Source organism: Thunnus thynnus, chromosome 19 (assembly GCF_963924715.1).
Source record: "Thunnus thynnus chromosome 19, fThuThy2.1, whole genome shotgun sequence".
Lineage (NCBI taxonomy): Eukaryota > Metazoa > Chordata > Actinopteri > Scombriformes > Scombridae > Thunnus > Thunnus thynnus.
This window is the reverse complement of record NC_089535.1, coordinates 7,400,132-7,412,307: the sequence shown is the minus strand read 5'-3', so window position 1 is coordinate 7,412,307 and position 12,176 is coordinate 7,400,132. Positions and strand designations below refer to the sequence as shown.

The following is a 12,176-nucleotide window of genomic DNA, read 5'->3' as shown; positions in this document are numbered from 1 at the left end:
CTCACTTCTTTCTCTCCTCTCCCTCTCCCTCTCCCTCCTTCCCGCACTATAGGGCACTATTGTGCTCGACGAGTATAGAAGAGGGATGATCCTATCTTTTTTAGCCGGCTCAGTTCGTCTCAGATCAGCTGGCAAGGCTAATGCTTTTCCAGACATGCACAGACAATACCGCTGTGTTGTGCTCTGACCTGAGAAGCACAAATTATGTCGCATTTCAAGGCTTAGTGTCTGTCAGGTTGTCTTGTTTTTTAGTGACGCAGGATAACATTTATATTACAATGTATGTTGGACTCCTTGCTTTAGCAGAAGCAACATTAAGGATGCACTTAGATGTTGACGGTATAAAGAACAGTATAAAAATGACTGAGTGTATAATGTATTTCTATCTGAACTCGCTGAGTGTCCTCAGGCAGAACCGACTCGGCACAGAGGTGCTATTTCAGTACATCCTAAACTTATTAATTTCCACATCCCTTCAGCCGCTCTATGTAGTTAACTGAAATATTCGCTGACAAGCATAACTTTAACACGACGAGAGAGAGAGAAAGACCTAAATTCGACTACTAATGAACACGCGCGAAGGAAACCGTGTACTCGCCGCAATCTTAATCTAATCCTGTTTGGATTTAACAGCGTCCCATCGCCTTACTCGAGGGATTAGATCCATGATCGATATGACAGTATATCGTAATACATTATTAATACACCGGCGCTAATATCACATTCTCTTCATTCATGTTCTTGTGCTGCTTTATGGCTGTTTTTTTGTTTGTTTTTTTTACATTTCAGAAATTACTTTTCTGTATAAAACAAATGGAAACAAATGTGAAACAGAAAACATCTGATAATGCAGTTCGTTAGTGAGTAAGTTTGATTATCGGTTTTGTAAAAAATAGAGGAATTTCTTCCTGTGCAGTTGCAGATATTGTGATAAACAGATGCTTATCTTGCAACATACTGTGATATCATTACCATTATACAAACACTACCACAAATGGATTGTAGAGATAATCAGCAGCTTCCTAATTCTACTAGTATGAGCTTGAAGTTATTACAAGATCTTCTCATAGTTCTTGTTATATTTATGGTGCAAGATGAATTAATACTTTTCAAACTGAGGCTGAAGCTGATGATGAACCGTCGGTATTTGTGCTGTTTGCTTCATGCTTGTGTGCTTACAGTATGTCGTCTTTTTGTCTTTTGTTTTTCATTAGATAAGCACTAGATTGTGGCTGTCGGATCTATCACCTGCCATCCACTGGGATCCAGGCGCTTGAGTCCTAAATGACAAGGTATGTAAGGCAGCACGTTCATGTCATTGTAACGTCCTATCGCTAGAATTCAGCTCTTTATTTATCACCTCCAGTAAATCTTCCCTGCAGGTCACACAGCCTCGGTTGTTGGTTGTTATTTTGTGAAATTAAATGGCCTGGTGTTTGGCAGCTGGGTGATAATATCAAATACATCGGCAATCAGCTATAGATTGAATCCGTTGTGGGGCTTTGGATTTAGATTTTAATGTCTGTCTCTCAGCTCTCACAGAACTTAAGTGATGTATTTTTTTTTTGTCAAACATTACGCTGACAAGAAACAACAGGAGCGCCCCACCCTGTTCTCCTGGAGGCCGTGAGACATGATACACCTGCCAAACTAGCTCTGTGTGCAATCAGCATCCTATTTCACCTTTTTAAAAAAAAAAAAAAAAAAGTCAGAAAATAGCCGCCCTTTAGATATTGTTCAGCCTACTTTCAAAATATTACATGAGCGATACACAATCCAGTGCAAGATCCGCTCTCCTTACATCTGTGATGATTATCCAACATGACAGCTGTAGTATCAACACATCATATGCAGCTAATGTCACGTTAATTTGGCAACATGTCAGTTAAGACGGTTTTACTCCGAGGTGTTAATATTGTACCTTCTACGGGTGCAAATGCTCCTTTTTAGTCTTATGTCGTCAGAAGTGCAAAACACTTCCTGCAGCAGCTTCGCAATTCAAAGCCTTCCAACAGAGGGACTTAAGTTAACCACGAGACAGAGTGATAGACAGTCAGGAACTCTTGAGGTCAGTGATTATGATCATGAAGCGCATTTGTTTACACAAATAGGTGCGTGAAAACACGCCGGGTTCAAAGGCTGCCTCGAGTCCCACATTTTGGATGAAAGGGACACAAAAAAAAAGTCCCTTCAGGGTGCAGATTGTTCCATCATGTTGTCAACTGAGAATTTAGATCCTGCTAAACTCTGAATATGATGATCAGGATTATAGTTTTATATCAAATATGATGCATCCAATGAAGGTTTTTTACATTATCTTTAATTTGTGGTCACTCTCACAGTCAGTGCTGCATTGTGTTTGGATAACCGGATTATTTAATTTTACAATTTAGTGACTATAGATAACACATTTCCAGACGACTAGACAGTCAGTTTGTCCTGAGGATACTACGGACGCACATCATATCTTGTGACATGAACAGTGAAGACAACGAGACCGGATGACGGGCCGTGTCTGTCTTACTCCAGGCTGTTTTGTTTCTTAGCTTTGCTGACAGGAACAGGTTCGCCTTTCAGAAGCAGAAGGACTTTGCTTTGTCTAAAACGCCACATTTCCACATTTACTCGTCGGACAACTTGGCTTTTCTTCTAACTCAAAGCCACTCTGTTTGCATAACTGTCACACCGCCGCAGGCTTAGCATCAATCTACATCTGATACCTGGATCTAAACCTAGGACAACATACCAGTCTCTAGCTTTCATTTTCTTTTTGTCCATAATAGAGATTTATATATATTTTTCTCTTTTTTTTTTCTTCCTTTTTTCATAAATCAACACCAAATTACATACAGCAGTAAACCGCTGCTGCTCTGCTACATGATGATTATGGAGCCGCAGTATGTAAACACACATTTAGCTCTATGATCTTTACATGACTGTCAATCTAAGAGCTTATACAGACCAAATGTATCATTAACACATCAGCTGCGGCTTATTCGCAGCGTTAAACATCTCGGTAAGGTCACGTCTTCTAATTTCCTCCAGTATAAACGACCGCACACGTCTCATCGCTCATTCTAAATCTTCTTTTCAACCCACACTATAACATTTTATAAAGTAAAAATCATTCCTTCCTTTGAGATTATACCTTTTTTTTTTTAATTTACAGAAAGAATTTTGATTTGAAATATGCTCCTTGTGTCAAAAGTGACATTAAACACACACACACACACTCGGCTGAAGTGAGTATTGCTGCTCTGTTTTTTAAATTTCATCATATCATCTTTTAGTTTCCAAAGACTTTTATTTGTGTGTGTGTGTGTGAACTTTGCCTCACACTCAGTTTCCAGTATGTGTGCTATAGATAGATTTTTCATACGTGGGTTCCTCATGATGATAGTGACTTGTAGTTCTTTTAAAGAGGAATAATCGGTATAAGTCTTTTGATTAACTGTATCTACGGATTGAATTAACTAACCTAAAGCATGTGATCTATCTTAGAAGAACTTTTAATCCATTATTCCACGCACGCAGTTTCAGCCGTGCTTTTGGCTGTCAGGATAATTCACCATGCTTAGAGCCTCGCATTTTTCCGGATGATCAGGTACAGTCTCTTGTCTGGCTGTGAGAGATTTACATCGACAGCTTTGCAGCCAACTATCGCTCAGGGTCCCGCTTCAGGTTGTCGTAGAGATACAGGTGGAGTCCTCGTAGTCCTCTCTGCAGGTGTGCGATTCGTCAGCTCCTTGTATTTTTCAGACAACCTTTTCTGATGTAGGTTGAGATTGTTGAGGTAACACGGGGGAAGATAAAGAAAGGCTCAGTAATCTTTTCATTTTCAGTAATGCCAGACATCTCAGTAATTACCAGTAATTACCTAGACTGTGGCAGGCCGCCACAGTTTCATAATGAACCGAAAATATTTTTACACTCATAATAACATCATGGCTCCTACTTAACACAAAAGCTGCAACTTCAGCATATTTCACCAATAAGGAGGGGAAATTACTGAAAAAAATAGAACAACAGGTTCATCTCACGTTGGCGTTACAATTGTATTTCATTCAATCTGGGAAGAAAAATACAAAACAATCAATACTGCCTGTTTTCAAGCATCAGTTTGCAACGCAGGACGACCGAAGATAAACGTTCAAGTCTTATCTTAATGTTATCTATGAACTAAACTGGCTGTATTAGAAACAAACAGCTCATTTCTGTTTCCGTGCCGAGTGCAGCAAAGTCAGCTAGATTCGTTTTCAGTCAATCGATTCATTAATTCAAGTTAATCTCTGAGCGCTAATTTTTTTTTTTTTTGTCGACGTGTTCAACAGAAACAAATAGTGAACGCAGCAGAAAAACGGTTATAATAGTGAGTCATAATTTCTTCGAGCACATGGCGATGTCTGATCAACAGTCCAAAATCCAGATATATTCAGTTAATTCATTGCAGCTCTAATTTTTCTGTCCTTCTTCTTTCAGCAGAAATAACAAGTGAGCACAAAACAATATCAGATAATAGTCGGTTATATTTGCCGTGTCATCACTATTCATATATATACAACAAATATGTGTATGATTAAATCGTCTACTAGAGCACAAAATTGTTTACAAGAGCACAGAGTTCTTTACAGGTCTAGCTTCTTAATTTTGCTCTCAAAGTGCACCAGATTGATGCATTTAACCCTACAGGGTCTGAGATCCACCCAGCACAGTCTCACAAAATCCTGTGGGAAACGCTGCATCTATAGTTTGTGATCTACCAAAGCTGTTTTCTAGTGCAAATCTCTTGACACTGAAGCATAAATATAGCTTATTTATTTACTGATGCAGTGACATTAACCTCTCCCAGTGATTAATCTCTCAGTTGAAATGCAAATGTATGATCTAATAGGTCTTTCTGGTTATCTATGGGTGCAGGATGTTGGAGATTGAGGGGGAAAAACTATATTTTGACCCATCTTTCTTCTTTTTTTTTAATGCCATTTTTAAAACAGCATATGATGAGCAGACTTTCTGCCTTTAACAATGTCAAAGGGAGAATGTTATCCATTTCCATGCTCTTTAGTTGGCAAACAAAGAAATGCGTCATTTGTCTGCATGGATACAGGGCGCTGACCTGAATGTGTCTGACCTGGTTATTGAAACTTGGCAAACTGCATTTTGCTCCCTCTGTCTTCCCCTGCTTACATAGACAAACACACAAACAGACACTTCACTGTATTTGATGTCTTATCCTGCGTATCTCTCTATTGGGGAAGCATCATCCTCCAAACAGGCTTATTACCATTTCAATGTCTAAGATGACGTCCGGTTTAGTATTTCAAGTTATAGTAAATACATTTGAGATGACTTCCTCACCTAATTATCATGAAAATGCAAGATATTTACTTTCACCGTGTGCCATCTGTGGGAGTAGATCATAAGCAGATAGCCCTCCAGGTCTTTCTCGAGCCTTGTGAGTTGGAAACGAGACACGCAGCGTTAGTCTCTGTCACTTGAACTCGCTCCTATCAGCGTAAACACTAATCGTCTGCTTCTCTCATACTTCACGGTTCAAAATAAACCGTTACAGAGAATAAGGTAACTGTATATTCCAAGCAGTCACGTGGCAGCGATCTTGGTGGAGAATGGACGAGGTTCTCGACTCGGCGTCAAATACCAGGAAAAACAAACCTTAACATCTCATGTGTGCTGCTATTTCTGTAGCGAAGTCACGTGCAGAGCTGCAGCAAAATGGTATTGCAAAATCTGAATAATAATGCAATAAGAAATATAGCCTAACAGAGAAAATAAGAGATAGATAGATTAATCGAAACTGATAATAATCTTTAGGTGCAGCCCTATAATTTCCATAAGAGAGGAGTGTTTATGCAGGATCTGGATGGCTTTTTCCATCCACAAAACAAGGGTTAAATACAGAAGTTTGAACACAGGTGTCAACCAACAGAAGTATTTCAAAGGTAGACGTGCAAAATATCACCTAAATGGAAACAAAGTGGGGTTTTTTTTTCTCACCGTCATTGTGGATATTCAATTGAAACAGCTGGTTGTTATTTATATATATCATAGTTTACTTAGTTGTACTACAATGCATTAGGAAGACATTCCATTGTTTTTACAGGTTGTAAGGAGGCGTTATTGGCAGCTGCTGTATCCTTTAGTACAGGAGGTGTAGTTAACTCTGGGTTTTCCCCCGGCATGGAGATTTTGCTTCATGGATGGATCAGTTTTGATGTTTGATTTAAAAAAAAAAAAAAAAAAAAAAAGATGCTTATATGCAAAATGCCTAATGTACTTTTGTAAGTAAGCCAAATATTTGTTTACCATCCGGGCTGCCATATCTCATGTGACATCAAGCGAGCAACTGTCGAAACTCATCCAACAAATCTGCCTTTTTTGTTGTAAGGAAGCCGAAGACTGTGAAACACACTCGACTCTATAACCGCTATAGTTATTGCGACGACGTTAATAAGGGATAATGTCATTGTTCGGATCTCCTCTCTGCAGAAATGAATCCCAGGGGCTCGTATTTAACTAGATCTTATATTTAATTAAGAACTTACTGGCAGAAGGGATTTTTGAGCACCGTACTATTTATAACCAGCAGGGCTCTCTCCTGCTGCCCTGGTTATGTCTTAATGAGGAGGAAACTGCTCTCTAAAAAAATCCAGACTAGTATTTCCACGTCATATTTCACATCATCAGACCTTCTTCTGACATAGCGGGGGACAAAGCAAATCTATTATATCACTTCAAACAGGTTTTGCTCGTTAATCTTTCCTATATCCGGTATACGGTAAAAGGGGACGAAAGAGGGGAAGTTCAGGAATCACCAGCCAAATTACTTCAAATAAAGGTCGGCCAGTTTACATGATGCAACATTCATGCAAACAGTTATGCAAACCATTCTAGCAGGTCAGCAGTAGACCTGCTCATCTTGTTTTCAGCTCTTGGGTTATCACTAGGGGAGGGGCAAAAAATGATGAGCAGAGTGTTTTTGTACATAACACAGTCAGCTCACAGTTGATAAAGCAGCTAGTACAATTTGAAAAGGCAGCTCTGCACTCTCTCTCTCTCTCACATTAAGTGTAATATTTGCTACCTTTTTTTTGTCAATAAACAAGACTCTGGTTTCACATTAAAATCCCAAGAAGGTGATTATTTAATTAGCCCTACCTGACATACATTTTTACTGGCCCAGGAACCAACTTTCCTCTTTACGACCATAGTTTTAAAAGAGAGTCTCTGCTGAATAGTTTTATTTCATTAGACTGGCCTACTTCTAGCGGCCAGGCGTTTGCAAGAAACTCTTGTCTGAAAATACCAGGTTATTCTCTGCAATGACAGTGGAATCAAGAGCTGACGTCAATTTTAAGGCTGTGGTGAACTCGTCTCACAGGACACCCTGTTGTTGCAGACCTCAGCAGAGATGTCGACAGTCTTCTGCAGCCAGGAAGTGGTTTCAGTGAGACACAACAGTTCGTGAAAGGCTGCGGTTGTGTGGTTCTGATCATGAAGCTTCATATAGCCTATGAAGCACATAACCTGCAAATGAAGCACTGGGTGTCAAAGACCAAAACTGAGGCGTATATTATTCAACAACACCTACCGACATCTAGAGTAGCGTTGCACAAGTTCAGCTCAGTCGTCTATGCACTTCTGATCCAGGAAATATGGTAATACATTGAATAATGAATACAGCATGTAAGTAAGTTCTAGTTTTTTATCATATTTATGTGATTTATTGAGCTGATTGTTCTACAATATATTGCATTACTTGTATGATGCATTGTTGGCAGTGTATCATGGTGAGATATAATTAGGTATGCCATGCATACATGTGATTCATCATGTGTCTCCGTCTCCTTACACATATAAATGTAGGTATTGCATCGGATTGCAGAGATCATACAGTGATGTTTCAGTTTAGTATTTCATGCGTCTGTTATTGTCTGTAATCTAATAGACTTTCTGACGTGCGCCAATTGAGAATAAACACAAGATATAAGGCGGAGTACATTTAAACAGGCACGTTTGAAATTCTCAGATTTCACTGGGAAAACAGGGATTTTTGTGTCGATAAAGTTAATCTTTCATTTATTTGTAACTAAGCAGATTTGATTGCTGTCATTAGAAGATACAGCACAGTTAAGCCATATCATAGTAGATGTGTTGTTCAGGCAGAAATCAATGAGCAGAGGGACCTGTATGACACAACACACAAAAGTAAAATCTGTATTCAAGTTGGTGATGGCTGTCATTTGATGTTTAGGTCCAAATTAAGTCACAAACACTCTCTGCTTTTACTTAAGGCTAACTTATTTTCACTATACACAATAATAGGAATGACCGTACCCATCACAAATGTTTATGCTGTGAGTAGGACCCATCTTTAGATCTTTAGCTATATAACAAAGATAAGCAAAGCAAGCTAATCTGAATGTCATTCTTTCTTTTGTTTTTTAAATGCCAAATGTAATAGTCTAGTAACTGTGCTAACATGATCTTCGTTATATAAGGCAGAGCTGTCGGAAATAAAAAAGGGGGTTGCTCTAAATATTTTCTACATATTGACATTTCAACACAGTGTGAACGGAAGGACAGGCTATTACCAGCGCGAACAAAAGATCAGAGGATAAACACGCTCATTAGTCACCTCGGCGCACGATAGAGAGGACATAACTTTCGGACGGCTTTATTCTCAGTCTTCATCATCCTCTGGGGGGTGAGGGGGGGGGATCCAATCCATGACATCTCTATAACCTCTGAGTTGAGTGAGGGCCTGAACAAATGGAAGTGAAAATAAGACTGCACTCATTTGCCTCAGGCCCATCCGTGTCCAAAGAAATAACGTGGGAATTATTCATTAGAGTAATTATGATAGCCATCTCGAATGGAGTTGAAATGAAGACGCTCTGGATGCATGGAGTGTTTTTCAAATCCTTGAGTTTGCACTGTCAGGCAGAGTGCAGCTGAGAGTAAAAGACAGAATTAAATGTTTCTCATTACAGCCTAAGTTGGTTTCAATTAGGCGTGATAGCTAAATGCAAGTTATTTTATAATATGTTCGAGCTTCATTTCACTTGATAAGAACATTATGAGTCAAAGTTGCATCGCTGTTTTTTTTAATAATCTCTTTAAAGACCCATCAGGCTCTTTACACACAATTCAGCAACACTTGTATTTGTTAGGTGCATCATTATTCATCTAAGTATCTATACTTTTTACATGCTGCAGCAAACTGCTAATGCATTTCCTACTTTCAAACTCTTTATGTTTATCAGTAGTTGTAATGAATGAGCAGATTATTATAAATCTAGTTTCAACTACTAGTGTTTTTGACATTACCCATGACGACACTTGGAATTAAATTACTGAGGTATGTGCAATATTTTTTGTGCGTTTGTGACACCAACACAGAGCCACGTTTGTTCCAAAACATACGTTAGCATTTTAAGCTACTAGCCCAGTAGACTTAGCCGGGATGGGGGGGGCGTGTAGCTTTGCGTCATGGCGCGCGTTGGAGGACCGCAGTGTGTTTATAGTCAACACCGGGTGTCGTAGGAATAAGTAGAGATAGCCTAGTTTTTTATTTCTCTGTAAGTAGTGGGAGTATTTAAATTATTTGATTCCTTTCAACAGTGTTATGTACTTTATGGTCTGCTTTGCTGTTTTTAATGTGTTGATTCTTGTGAGGGTACACAAAGAAAACCTATGATGAAAGATAAAGAAATTCTTCAAATGATATGCATACTCCAGTTTTTTTGCAGAGCTTTACTGTGCTCAGTACTTATACATATATATGAGGCTCTGTGGCCTTGTGCTGCAACAGTAGAAGACAGTTTTGTCCTTCATTTTCAAAGAGATGAATAGCAAAGCCTTGCATAAACATATTCTGACATAGAAGAATGCGAGTAGGTTACATATAAATGTGCAAATAGATGTGTCGTCGTTTATGAGTTCAGTCTTTTCAGAGCCGGTCTGTCCGCAGCAGAAAGTTGGGAAGAAGCTTGTAAAAGCCACTTTGTCTTTGTCACAGCTCAGATTACTTACCCTCATTTCACCACAAATTCAAAGAAAACAATCATGGTTTTGTTTTCCGGAGTCACGCAAGACCACAGAGACCTAAGAACGCTGGTGAGAACCAAAACCAGAGGGGAGAGCGAAACTGGAACTTCAGGTTCCACTCAGCTGCGTATCCCAAGCTACAGATACTGGTAACAGGATTGCCTTTCTACCCATTTCAGCTGTAATTATTCCAGCCGTCGTTTCCTGTCGATGAGTAATTGTGTTCATGGATTGCTTTCTATGTTTAGATATTAAGCCTTTTTTTTCTGTAGAGAGCTTGTTGACTGCCAGCAGTGGTAAAAATAAGAAAGAAATCATGGATATGTGCCTGGAACTGCTCGGTTTGGGAACAGCATCGGTACGGAGACACGGCTCTGTGTGTCTCAGTCAGTCGCTGAACTGTTGTCCTCCTAACTCAATATCCCACTGCATTATTGAGAAGCAACAGTTCTCCTGTTGTGCCAGCTTAGAGTTGAATGTGACGCTGTTAATGAGGCACCTAGAGGAAAGACGTCTCTTGGGACTGTTTGACCCTGCTTGTTTTGGTATAGAGATGTGATTAAAGATGTTATTATTGTGCATAAAAATGACTTCACTAGTAACAGGGATGCTGTGAATTGTGGAGTGTTTTTAGAGGTTGTTGAACTTGTAATATTTTCCTGTTTGTTACATAACTTTAATTTCTCTATGAGTATAGGGTTGCAGTTCTTAGTCAGCATCTCTTGTGTGTCTATTCATATTGCTCTGTTATGTGTTGACAAGCAACGAGTGCACATTTGAGAATTTAACAAATCTCAGAGCAGTCAAAACTTTTAAAAACAACAACTATTGTTTACAAACCTGAAGCAGCGTTTCACAGCAGCGCAGCATCTTATTCTAGTGTGTACTCACGTTGAAATAATACTTAAGCTGTCAGTAAACTCCGCCACCTAAACATTGTGTAACTCGACGTTTGACGCGACGTATCGAACGAGATTATCATCTTGTTAATCCGACTCGGATACGCGGAGCGATTGAACGTGTCTCCGCGCTGCTGCTTTTTTTTCCTGATTTGTCGCTGAATAATAAAAGAGGATCTCTATATAGTAAAGTACATGATCCCATTTTGAAAAGAGTCACAGCTGTATTATAATGGTGGTGGAGCGGTGAGAAAGAGAAAAAGCCAGTAGCTCACCACCACAAGCAGCACACCAGCAGCAGCAGCAGCAGTGCTCCACCCTGTATTGAGGAAGTGAGTTTTTCTTTCCTCTTCCTTCACAGACAGAACAAGTGTATCCCACAGGCTCTGCAGGCATGCTTTTTTTTTTTTTTTTTTTTTTTGTCATGTTACGTTGTCGTGCATTGTTTTCGTTGCCGTAATCTGTAATATAAAATTTCAGCTGTGGCCCTGCAATCCTGTAACAGTCCACTGCAATCTGGATCAAAAGCTCCTTTCATAAGGCGAGAGCTAGCCTGTACTAATCACATTCAGCTATATCAACCAGAGGAGTAATATTTGCTATAAATAACACTAGCTGCTCGCCACTGTCAGACGCTGCACTTAGATTTCCGTTTCACCCATAACACACACACAGTCATACATGTCCACACTGGCAAAACACCGACCATATCTTCTGGACTTACTTTTAGCGTCAATATGCTAATATGAAATACTTCCTTTAGCTCCTTTTTAGCACCTCTCAGCGCTCGTCTGTTATTTCATGTCTTTACAAAGCTAATGGGTTTAAGGGCGTTGACCGGCTCAATGAGGTAGATAAGACATGAAATAAATCACTCTAGTTTATCCAGTTGTGTGTTTTGGGAACAAAATGTGTGAGTGTTTGCTTCCAAAACACTGATAAGTCCTAGTCGTCCACAAGGGGAATCACTCGGTGACCTTTTGGTAACACACACACACACAGGAGTCTCAAGCATGAAATTGATTGTAGTTTAATTATCTGTCTCTTTTTAAAAAAAAGTGCTTTCAGTAACAATTCTCAGGTTTGATCTTTTTTTAGTCTGCCCTGCTTTTCTGTGGGGTTTTTTTATCAGTCGATACCTTTCATAAGCAGTCAAGCTCAGCTCAGCTGTGTTGTGTTTTTTTGTGTATGACCTCAGGGTCGGGACTC

At 39.4% G+C, this 12,176-nt stretch overlaps 1 protein-coding gene across 4 annotated transcripts in view; it reads left to right on the top strand.

Moving 5' to 3' along the window:
- Positions 1-12,176, top strand: part of erbin (erbb2 interacting protein) — a 57,895-nt gene that overhangs the window by 11,130 nt on the left and 34,589 nt on the right. For all 4 annotated transcript variants that reach the window (XM_067574989.1, XM_067574987.1, XM_067574986.1 and 1 more), the window contains exon 2: positions 1,215-1,292. The gene's annotated coding sequence lies outside the window, so the exon portion shown is untranslated. The remainder of the gene's footprint in view (positions 1-1,214; positions 1,293-12,176) is intronic.